Source organism: Gopherus evgoodei, chromosome 8 (assembly GCF_007399415.2).
Source record: "Gopherus evgoodei ecotype Sinaloan lineage chromosome 8, rGopEvg1_v1.p, whole genome shotgun sequence".
Taxonomy (NCBI): Eukaryota; Metazoa; Chordata; order Testudines; family Testudinidae; genus Gopherus; species Gopherus evgoodei.
Genome location: NC_044329.1, coordinates 12953548 through 12965232, shown reverse-complemented (window position 1 = coordinate 12965232; position 11685 = coordinate 12953548).

Below are 11685 nucleotides of genomic sequence, written 5' to 3'. Positions count from 1 at the left end.
TTTTGTTGTTGTCTCTCTCTATTTTTATTAACTTGCTGCTGTAGATCATTCTCAGGATACTTACGTCTGTCAAGAGTGCTACTAATTGCCACTACACACTAATCCATGTTAATATAGCGTAAAGCCTTAGCTCCAGAAAAGTTATTAAGAACCTGGGGAGGCAGAGCAATAGCTAGTACAAATTGTCCCACCTCCATTGACTTCAACTGAGCTATGAAAATTCACACAAGTTGAAGATCTGAGGGCCTGATCCAAAGACCAATGAAATCAATAAGAGACCTTCCTGTGGCTCCAATGGGTTTTATTTCAGGCCACTGTACTATTAAAAATAAAGAGCCATCCAAATTTCTCCCGAAATCAGTCCTTTTTTACCCCAACAAACTGAAAGCAACTTGTTTATTTTTTACTAAGCTTTCTTTTTCCCTACTCTAGCAGAACTTTAAGACAGCAAAGATATTAAACAGAAATATTTAAGAGAATGTTCATTAATTTGTAATAGCTACAACACTGGATGTTTCAAAACTCAGGCTCTCTCTGAGAATCACAAGCATTAAATATTTGGCATTATATAACCACTGGAATAAAGAGGAAATACATTTCTTTGCAACTAAACTTAAAAAAAAATTAATAAAGCAACATAAATAAATCCAATGAAATCCAGACAATGGCTACGACTAATGTCAAAGGGAGCACCTTTTTAAAGGGGTCTGGCAGTTACATGTCATCTTCCACTTCCCACAGTCAATGTGGTTTCTGTTTTGACTATATTTACAGTACTCAAAGAGTTAAGTAATTTCATAAAACAAAGCTCTGACAATAAAAGCTGTTTATACAAACGAAGTCAACATAGCATTGACTAGGATTCTCCACCACTGCTCCCCACATACAGGTGGGCTGAGTGATAATAGACAACTCCACTCTCTAGCAAACCCCTCTGGCAGACAAGCAGTCACATCCATCCCTCCCCTACCAGGAGAAGAGCCAGCATGACACCAGATCCATTAGCAAGGAGGAAGAAAAATAGGAGATTCCAGGGAGGTTGAAAAGCACCCTGAAAGTAAATGGGGCCCCAAATATTGCAATCTGTTGGCTGGCGCAGAGAGTAGTGATAAGGATAGTCCAAGAGTTGCCTGTATTACGCAGATCCTGTGGCATCATAGCACCATCTGGTTGGCACGGAGGGGCTACTCCAGCAAATTGAGCGGAGCAGCAGCTCTGAGCCATACAGGCTGAGGTGGATGGTGGATTTCTCTTCCCTAACACCTTCAGATCCAACCCTTCTTCTGCAAAGAGTTCTAGTTTCATAATCAGTAAAGTGGGGTAATACTGCTTCCCTACAGTCCCTCAAGGGTGTTGTGAAGCCTAATTAATGACGTTGTAAAGTACTTTAAGATCCTCCAATGAAGCACACTTGTATTGTTATTGTTTTACATGTGTATTCCATTAAAATTAATGGCCATCCATTGATGTTTGCCCTTTTCCATAGCAGACACAAGCAGGGGCGGCTCTAGACATTTTGCCGCCCCAAGCACTGCCTTCGGCGGCTTGCCTGCGGGAGGTCCACTGAAGCAGCGGGACCAGCAGACCCTCAGCAGGCAAGTCGCCGAAGGCAGCCTGCCTGCCGCCCTCGCGGCGACCGGCAGAGCACCCCCAGTGGCTTGCTGCCCCGAGCATGCCCTTGGCATGCTCATGCCTGGAGCCGCCCCTGGACACAACTAAATATCATATGCACCAAGCCCTGAAACCCTATCTTCTGACTTCCTCATCTGGGCTCTTGTTAAATATACTAATGAAGAGAAAGGAAAGTGAGACAACCCATAGCCTATAATTATAATTTTGTAAAATTTATTTAAGTACCCAAACACACAAACTCTTCCAATTGAAGTATCCAAACAACAATGATATAATAGGATAAGGTACAAGAGGCAAATGCTATTAATGCCAAGTGCAATGCAAACTCCTAGTGGGTGTTAAGCAGCTGAATTTTTTAATGGTTCCACTTATTCATATTCCAATAGATTAACACCAGGACCCCTCCTGTAATTTAATGTAGATTTTAACAGCTCTTGGACTGCAAGTTTACTTGGGTTTATGCTCTTTAAAAAAAAAAAAAAAAGTCTTGCAAAAATTTTGTTTGCTCACTAGAGTAGGATTTTTGGTTTCTTTGGGGTTTTCTTTTTTTTGTTTGGTTTGGTTTGGTTTGGGGGTTTTTTTTGGATGGAACATGGAAGTAAAATAGCATGTGTTTTTTTCTTATTACCATCATCATCATGGGGGAGGTGAGGGGATATTATACCTTGGCAACAAAATTTCTGTGACAGTTTTGAAAGTCTATTTAGGCCTGGTCTACACAGGGGGGAGGGGAAAATCAAACTCAGTGAATAATGTAGCTGAAGTCGATGTACTTAGATCGATTTACCGTGGTGTCTTCACCGCAATGAGTCAACTGCTGCCTCTCCCCCATCAACTCTGCCTGCACCCTTCGCTGAGCTGGAGTACAGGAGTCGACAGGAGAATGCTTGGGGGTCGATTTATCGCATCTAGACTAGACACGATAAATCAATCCCCACTGGATCGATCGCTGCCCGCCGATCTGGCCAGTAGTGAAGACATACCCTTAAAAGTCGTATTTCTTGAGCAGTTAAGGTAACTTCCTGATTTAGGGCTAGATTCTATATTCCTGGCAGCCCTTAAATGCTTACTGCCTCAATGAAAGATTTGGGAGTGCAAGGAGTACTGAATCAGATCCTTTGTTTGATCATAAATCACTTACTGTATTTTATAACACTATGGTTCATTTATTGCAAAAATGTGGTAAATTAGGTGTGAAATTCACCCCAAGAAGCAATTAGCCCGTGACCTCCTCCTAGGCTACAGCATCCCTTTTCACTTCAGTCATGAATTTGTTCTTATTGCTCATCTTTAAAGTCTGTGTTGTGCAAATATTTCCTTTTTATCCACACTAAAGGCTATTCATATCCCTTGAATGCATGTGGCCTCCCACTGATGCTATTTCAGGGCTTTCTGTGGCAGTATATTTCTTACTAATTTTAATGTTGATTTTTTTTATACAACCTATCATATGTCTGGTAAATGTCAGCAAAAATCATAAATGCCGTGTTGAATCACCATGGAATTTCACATCCACATTCTAACACTACAGTAGCTAAAACTCCAGCACAAAAGCAGTAACGTTATAAAGTTCTGCAAAACAATCAAAACCATTTGAGTGTTTCTAAATACATGCTATTTTTGTCCCATACTAACCATCTACTTTCCCAAACTTTGATCTTCTTCATAGACAATTAAATATAGGCAGAGATGAATGAAAATTTAAACAGAAGGGTTACATCACAACGTGTGAATTGCTACAGCTTTGCATGTGTTTCCAGTCTAAGTGCACCTATTTACTGGTCTCACTGAGCACTTTCTAAATAGCCAGCATGCTTTCAATTCTGTCTGTGCGAGGCAAATTCAGACGGAAGTAAACGGGTGCAAACCCCTGGAAGTGTCAGGGCAAAATTTAGTAGGGTACGTTGTATATGTGATACATGAGATCTAAACTGCCTCAAAAATATTGAAACATGATGTAGATTGCACCATCTTGATGTTCAGTGGGTATACGAAATTTCATTGCTGAGGTAATCAAGCACAACTCGACTGAACTACACTACCCACTGATGCCTCGGGTGTATTTGGTCCTCTTGGTTGTATATGATCACATTTTCAAAAATAGAGACACAAGGCTTATGCACAGAAAAAGCATAGGCACAAAATGGCACTCACACTTTCGCATACAGTTGTAATCATATATGTAAATCAGGGTAATGTGCACACAAGGGGCTGGTCAGTCATTTAACTGGCCTTTCCCACATGCATTTTTTGGCACACCCGTGCCTCTGGGCTTTGAAAATTACTGTATGCCTTTCAACCAACACACACAAAAGTCTCTCTGTTACTGAGTCCCACATATACTTAATGCAATTATCTAAACCCTGCTGCATGACTGAGGCTCATGTCTATAAATCTCCAGTTACCTAAGAACTTCACAGTTGTCATTCTGATTGCACACAGTGGCCACATGAAATTTCACAGAGACACCAGGAATAGGACTATGAGTCTCCTGCTGTAAAGCACAGGCACTTGCCACCTGCCCTCACAGAGAACCTCTGTTGGCCTTTAGCACTTGTAACATACAACTGAACAGTTCTACATCCATCCAGTAGAGGGCAGTGTACTAGTTGGTGTATTACAATACATACTTTCCCAGGCAATGTTCTACATGTGTATGTATGTGTTTTGTAACAACTTCCAGAAATACAAAAATTCTCCTAAACCCTTTGATGTCAATAATGGAAAGTGGAACTGCAGGTGTTGTGCTGTTCTAAGTTACTTACACTCACTATTGAAACAAGCAATTAACATATAGCAATTAGATACTAAATAACATCCCAGGATACTGACACAGAAGGTGATGTCCCAGTGTTATCTTACTACTGATATAGTGCCACGCAAAAACGTGCAGAAAATGCTTACACTCAGGGCATGTGTTCCCATAAATCTAGAACAGTCATACACACACAGAGCAAAAGAATAGCCTCTGATCAGCAATTCTCAAGACAGATCAACAGAAGGCGCATCATGTCTGTCTGTCGGACACAGAGGAAACTGTACATACTCCATTACAATCAGCAATGGCACAAACAATGGGGGCCTATATTTAATAAGAGTAAATGGACAACTGAAGAGCAGCAATTAGCAGGACAGAAAAAAGGGGTATAGCATGAATGTTGTTTGCCTTTAGGAAGGAACACATCACAAACAGGTGGCATACTAGTTTGTGGTCTCCCATATGCTAAAACATTATTGTAGCCCATGCTTTCCCACAGCCCATGCCAGAAAAGCATTTTCCTGCCCTCTCCTCTTTTATCAAACCCCTTTGTTTAAATCAGTATTTTCCTCAAACCCCTTTGTTTAAATCAGTATTTTCCTCCTCGTCTGCTGTTTTTAAACAGAGCTCATCTTCATGGGCCTGAGCCACAGTACATTCAAAGCAATGGAAGATTTTCCATTGCCTTCAAGGGCTTCTGAGCACACTCAATTCAAAAGTTTGCTGCCCATTCTCACCTCCAGATCCCCTCCCCACAATGTCTCCCACACACACACAGAAGCCAGTCTCTATGGGCTGGAAATCGCATGAGACAGCAGCTCTCAGGTTATTTACAGTTCATGAAGGAGGAAGTGTCTTTTGGCCTCAGGGGTTACAGTAAGTCCCATTCTGAACTGGGAATAAATACAATTCATTTATCAGCCAGAAAATAACCTCCAATTTGATCAGGCCAAGGCAGAACACAAGCCTGGAGAGGCTGGTGTCCACAGCCCAGTGTTCAACCTCAGAAAGTTTGTGAAGCTTTACAGTTAGGTGTGCTACATTCAGCCACCCCTAGTGCAACTGGGTATAGTTCAGGGTCTCTGAACATGTCAAGGTGAGCACTAAACCGAACTCAAGGCAACTGCAGGATTTTAAAATGCTTTAATGGTACAATTTTCTGCATACTTGTAAACTCCCTTTAAGTTCATTTAGCAGCTAAGCTTGCCCCAAAGCCTTATGGCTGTGGAAGATCCTCTGGCAGTGAAACTGGTGCAACTCTACTGTGCAGAAGTAGATTTGCAGAAAAAGTATGCAAGAGGAGTGCATTTGAGCCCTGATGTGTGGATCCTCAGAGTCACAGAGCACCTTCCACTGGGCTTAGCAATATGGAAACTGGGGGTGGGAGGAGGAAAAAATCCATTGACAAAGTCTCCTCTTTACATGGATTTCCATGGCACATTTAGGTTCACATCTTTTATTCAGTCTCTATTCAGGCAAAAATCCCACTGAAGTCAATGACATTTTTGCCCCTCCTTCTCTGTGAGATTTGGCCCAGCTGGCCCTCCATCCGGCCAGCAGGGAAGGGACTCTGCTGACAGGCCACCCAATTCCAGTCAGGGACTGTGGGGGGGCCCTGTTGAGTTCAGGTTTGCAAAACAGGGGCAATGGGGAAGATAATGGCCCTTTGCCCTCTACCCCATTTCTGGCACCCAGGCATTAAACCCTCTTTGGGCTATTCTGTAATATTAGTTCCTTTTTTAAGGGAAAATCATCTCAATCGTTCCTCCTCTTAGTGCATATCCATCTGATTCTTCTCACAATTAAGGAAAAAGCCCAGACCAGCTTCCTACAACGCAGTGCACCCAAGAGCAAGAGCAGGAAATGATATGCCCTGAGCCAAATCCTCAACTGATGTAAACTGACATTGAAGTCAATGAGCGATATCTATTTACACCAGCAAAGGACCTGGCCATCGGTTTCAGCCATAGTTTATTATTATTATTGTTAAAATTGTGCGGCATGCATAAGGAGTGATCAGTTTTCCTCTCTTAACTACATGTTGTTTACTTATAGATAATTTTTCATAAGGATTTATTGTTCAGCTCTTTCTTTCAAAGTCTGCTAACATTTAGAAGCGTGTTCAGCCTACAAACCATTTGAAATGTAATTCTATGGTGGTTTATTTTCAGAAATGAAATAGTCAGTGGTCACTATATTTTATTGCTAGTACTTAGTGGTTTTACAAGTTGTTTTCTGTTCTGTGTATTAGCATAATTTGTTTGCTATAAAAAGACTCCTAAACATATATTTCTGCAATCTTCCTGGCCCATCACAGCATGAAACCGTAAAGTTATATTAAACAGACACTGAGCAAAGTTTTAGGGCCAAAATTTACTTACTCTAAAAGCATTTTCCTTGCAGAATCTCCCTAAATACTTATTTTTCCACACAACACTGCAAGGTTTGTGCACACGCACAAACAAAAGGAGCATATCAAATTCACAACTTGACCTAAGACACACAGAGACTCACCTGTCATAAAAGCAGAAGCCTCAAACTGGGTGAGGTGGACATTCTGAAAGGGGAGGAGCTAACCTTGAATAAGCAAACAATATCAGTTCTTGAAGGCAAAATATATAATGATTTTGAAGTCAGCTACATCAATTATAGTTGTGGAGGGCAGCTTTAGCTCCCACTATTGGCTCCTATAGTGCAGAGATCTCACTGGCATCGGAAGCTTCTTTAAATAAAATCTCTAAACTGGTAGGCAAACGCAGCCTCTTTTTCTATATCAATCATGCATGCATTCCTTCCTCTAGTATTTCTCTCCGACAAACATTTAATTATGGCCAGTTACCATGGGACAAACTCTACTACCCATTTGTGGTACAAAATGTCATTACAAGTTAGAGGAGGCGATATTCTCTTTTAGTTCATCTCTGTCTCTTCCACAGATATACCAACAGATAGGGCAACATGCCAACTTGATCCACATGCATGACTCCTACCAATATAATGGGACTTATACATGTGTACTGAGGACAGAATATGGCCCAGAGAATAACGTGCTGTTTGGGAGGTCTTATTAAAAATGCTATTGATAAATGAGACACAGTTCATGCGAGGATATCGAGATAATGAAGGGCTTAGCAGTAATAGATGGAAGACGGAAGATTAGAAGAACTGAATATATTTGTCTTTGACAAAAGGAAACAGTCCATGAATATCTGAAAGATATCAACATACCCAGGGGAAAGGAATTGTACAGGGTGGAATTGGGTGGATAACTAGGAGCAATTATATGATAGTCCATAAAGATAAATTTAGACTCAACCTGAGAGAGAATTACAGCAGAAAATTAGAATATAGAATAAAGGAGGGGTGAGAATGGAGATGCTTAAGAGCAAGCAAGATAAAGCACTAATAAATATTTGGTAGGAAGAATCCTTGTGGTGCTGGTGGATGGTCTATGTGACCTACTAAATCTTTTCCAGTTCCAATATCTCTAATTCTATTTATATCTTACTATAGCATTGGACACAATGCAACATAGGGTCCATTGTCAGTTTAAAGCTTTTGGGAGACTTCTTTTTGGAACTCCAGTGTACTATGGCTAAACTGATCCCTGCTGAGACTCCCTGAACTCCAGCGGAGTTTTGGCAAGGATCACTAAGGACCATGAGCGAAGTGTATCTTCTACGACAGGATAATGGTTTGGATGTTGAAAATTAATTTTTCTTATCTTGACCTATACAGATCTTGAGAGGGCCTCATGACATTCGCCCAGTGTACATAGTGACATCAGCAGCAAAGTAAATGTAGGCAGCAGCGTTCAGAGAATCAAAAGTTGCCACATCAAAGACAGCAAAAAGAACAGACCATATTTATGAGATAATTGCTAGATTCTATACTCTGAAAAAAAAATAACCAGATCCCTGAATAATGCACACCATTGCTGGCCGCCTGTCTGTTGCCAAGTACTGTTTAAAGGGTTCAGATGAAGTTCAGACTTGTACATTTCCTTTATATTGATGTGCTAAAGCATTACCCTTGGTTAAACTATAGTGTCACCTCTGTGAGATAAACAGAATGGTCTTGACTTGACCTGCACTATGATAAAGATCAGGGTTCTCAGGACTTCCCTAAACCAACTGCAGACAGTTGGGCTCTCCCAGTACTCTAAAAAAAACCCACCTCCACGAGGGGAGTAGCTCCCAGCGCTGATGCACTGTCTACATTGACATTTTACAGTGCTGAAACTTGCAGCGCTCGGGGGGGGGGGTTCACAACCCTGAGCGAGAAAGTTGCAGTGCTGTAAAGTACCAGTGTAGACAAGTCCAATGGATTTTCTATACTTTCTTAGTACTTCTCACGATAATATTTAATGCAGATGATGCATAACTCTGCAGAACAGCATTAAGTAGTGTGCTCTAGCATAGATCTCAATGCCCAGTTTTAGAATTCCCTGGAAAGTGATATTTCACACTGTTGCAAATGATCTATAAGAAAAATCATGCTGATGTAAAGAAATTTGTTTTATTTTACCTGTCATCCAATAAGAGGTAGAAAGAGACACAGAGAGACATATTTTTGAACAGCATCTATTAATGTCCTTCTGTGTGCAAAAACCCCACATGGGCAAGCATAAATTGAGTTATTAAGGGCGCAATTTCCCTGAGTGCATGGACAAAGGTCAGTGAGCATGTGCAAAGGTGACCACTTGGTAAACAATAGAACAATTTGAAAATATGGCTCAGTATATCTGCCTGGAAATCTTTATGCAAATGAGATTTGTATGAGGCCAGTACTCTATGAAGCTGTAGTCAGGAAGAACTAGAGGTTTGGGCTTTGAAAATTTATAGCCATGTAGTGCCCACGATCTCTGTTCACAGCTCCTATTACTGTCAATGAGAATTCCACAATGTAGTGAAGCACCACTGCATACATACAAACACCATAGTCATGAGCAGAATTTGAACCCAGGATCTTCCACAGCAAAAGAACGCACCCTTATTGCTTAAGCTAAATTGGCTATTACTAGCTGTTAAAAGCAGGCTGTTACAGGTGCTAGAACCACCAGTAGGGGAAGTCACATTCACACACACACACACTCGGGTAGTGTGCTACATATTCCTGCCATTAGACAAGCTAATCCAGGACATCTGAGGTTCAATGGAATTCAAGTCCCATACAGGGTGCTATCTTGTAACAAGCCATGAGCGCATCCATCTAAATACCATGATCATCAGAGCAGATCAAATCCAATATATTAAGCCCCAGCCCCTACCACTTGAGCCCAAGAAGCAAGTCCATTAGTTGTCAATTATTAGCAGGATTTTATAATTTTAGGGGTCAGCCACTAGAGGGAGCCTTGGTCAGACACACAAAGCTATGCACTGCACCTTCAGGAACAGCTGAGTCTTTAAACATTAGTGAGTGACCATCACAAAACTAGCCTGGCCTTTAAAAGCTTCAAAGGGAAAGTCTGGCCTGAATTTTACCTGCTATAGTGTGGAGTGATGATTTATAGGAGACTTGTCAAACATCTTTAATTTGATAGCCTGAATTTGGCGTGAGGTCATGGATGCGATGATGATTCTACTCTAGAATCTGTCATATGGGATTAATATAATCTTCATGATCTAAAGCTACCACAGATCTATGTACAAGAAGTGGAAAAGCAGTTAATGGGAAAGTAGAGGGTGGAAAAATCTGACTGAGTGACCAACCATAATACTAGGGTACCAAGTTCATGGAGGCTCATTTCTATTCCCCACCGTGTTGGTGTTCAAATTGGGACATAGGCAAGTACACATTTTAGGTACCTATGGACAACATTTTCAAACCTGTCTGCCTACAGTTAAGGCAATGACAGTTAATCAGTCAATGGGATTTAGGCTCCTAAATGCCTCAATCCCTTTTGAAAATGAGAGTGAGGCTCCGAAATCAGTCAGGCATTGCAACATTATGTAGGCATTGCTGTGCTCAACTTTAAAAATCTGGGGCCTTATCCCTAAACACTGATATACAGATTACAGCCTGGATAACTTTAATTTAGGTGCCCATGTTTAAAGGGTGGCCTTGCAAGCTCGGATTTCAAATCTGCCCAACTCCCATCAATAAGGTTTTTCAAACTAAAGCCCTTTTGAAAACCCAAGCCATAATCTATATAGACTTGTTAATATCTGTATTTAAATTAAACTCTCTGCTCAAAATTATGAGCTAAATACTGGCTAGGTGAAATTTCTTTATAGGTGATTTGTAAGTTAACTATATGCTATGCTAGATCACTTTTGGAAGTAATCATAGAATTTAATAGGAAAAGCAATAAAAAAATTAGTGGAGCCTGTCATTTGAATTTTTTCTTTATAAAGGACCTGGAACAAATTCAAAAAAATGCTGGGCCAAATTCTCCCATCTCTTACATACACCATTTTACTGGGTGTTTTTCCTGTGTAACTAGGGCTGAATTCTGCCTAATATTCAGGTCCAGTTGTGATGTTATTCATGCAAATAGATTTTTTCCCTAAAATATATTGTTTCGTTTATAAAATGTTTCCATGCTAACCACCAATGTAACATAGCAAAGACATTCTATAAACTGTAATATTTCTTGTGTAGGCCTATTGCTTACATACATTCCATATAAAAAATAAGGGGGATTTTCAAAAGTTCTTGAGTGATGTACTAGCACAAGTCTGTCTGAAAGTCAATGGGGTTCAAGTTAAACCTCTGGCTTCAGTGGGAGTAGGAACAGGCCCTTAATGCTTTTGGAAATCCTGCCCTATATAGATAAACAGTTCTAGCATTAATGCCTTGGACACAATTAGCAATTTAGCTAGCTTTGCATTCATAACTACGCACATACTCAGAACAATTCCTAATCATTTCACTTCACATTGATCATATGTAGCTATCAAATTATGCCTAGCTGAGGCTAATTAGTTACAATAATAAAGTAAGCGATAACTCACAGTACTGCAATCTGTGAAAACTAAGAGTTCCCACTAGTTTAAATTCCTGTGTCTCAATAGGAAACACACCATTTTCTGCTCTATGGACAAACAGGTTGGACTAATTACCAAATATAATTGTTATTATATATGCTTTGCAGACATGAGAGTTTGGTCTTTAAATGAATTTATCGGGGGGGGGGGAATCACAAAGATGAATAATCTCTTTAATTACACGTATAAAATTCTGAATGGAAGAAATTAGGAGAAACAAAGGAACAAAGGTAAGCTAATTATTCCTTGTCTTGCAGCTAATATATTTCTATGGTAACCACAGTGGTCTTTGAAGAAATTATATGA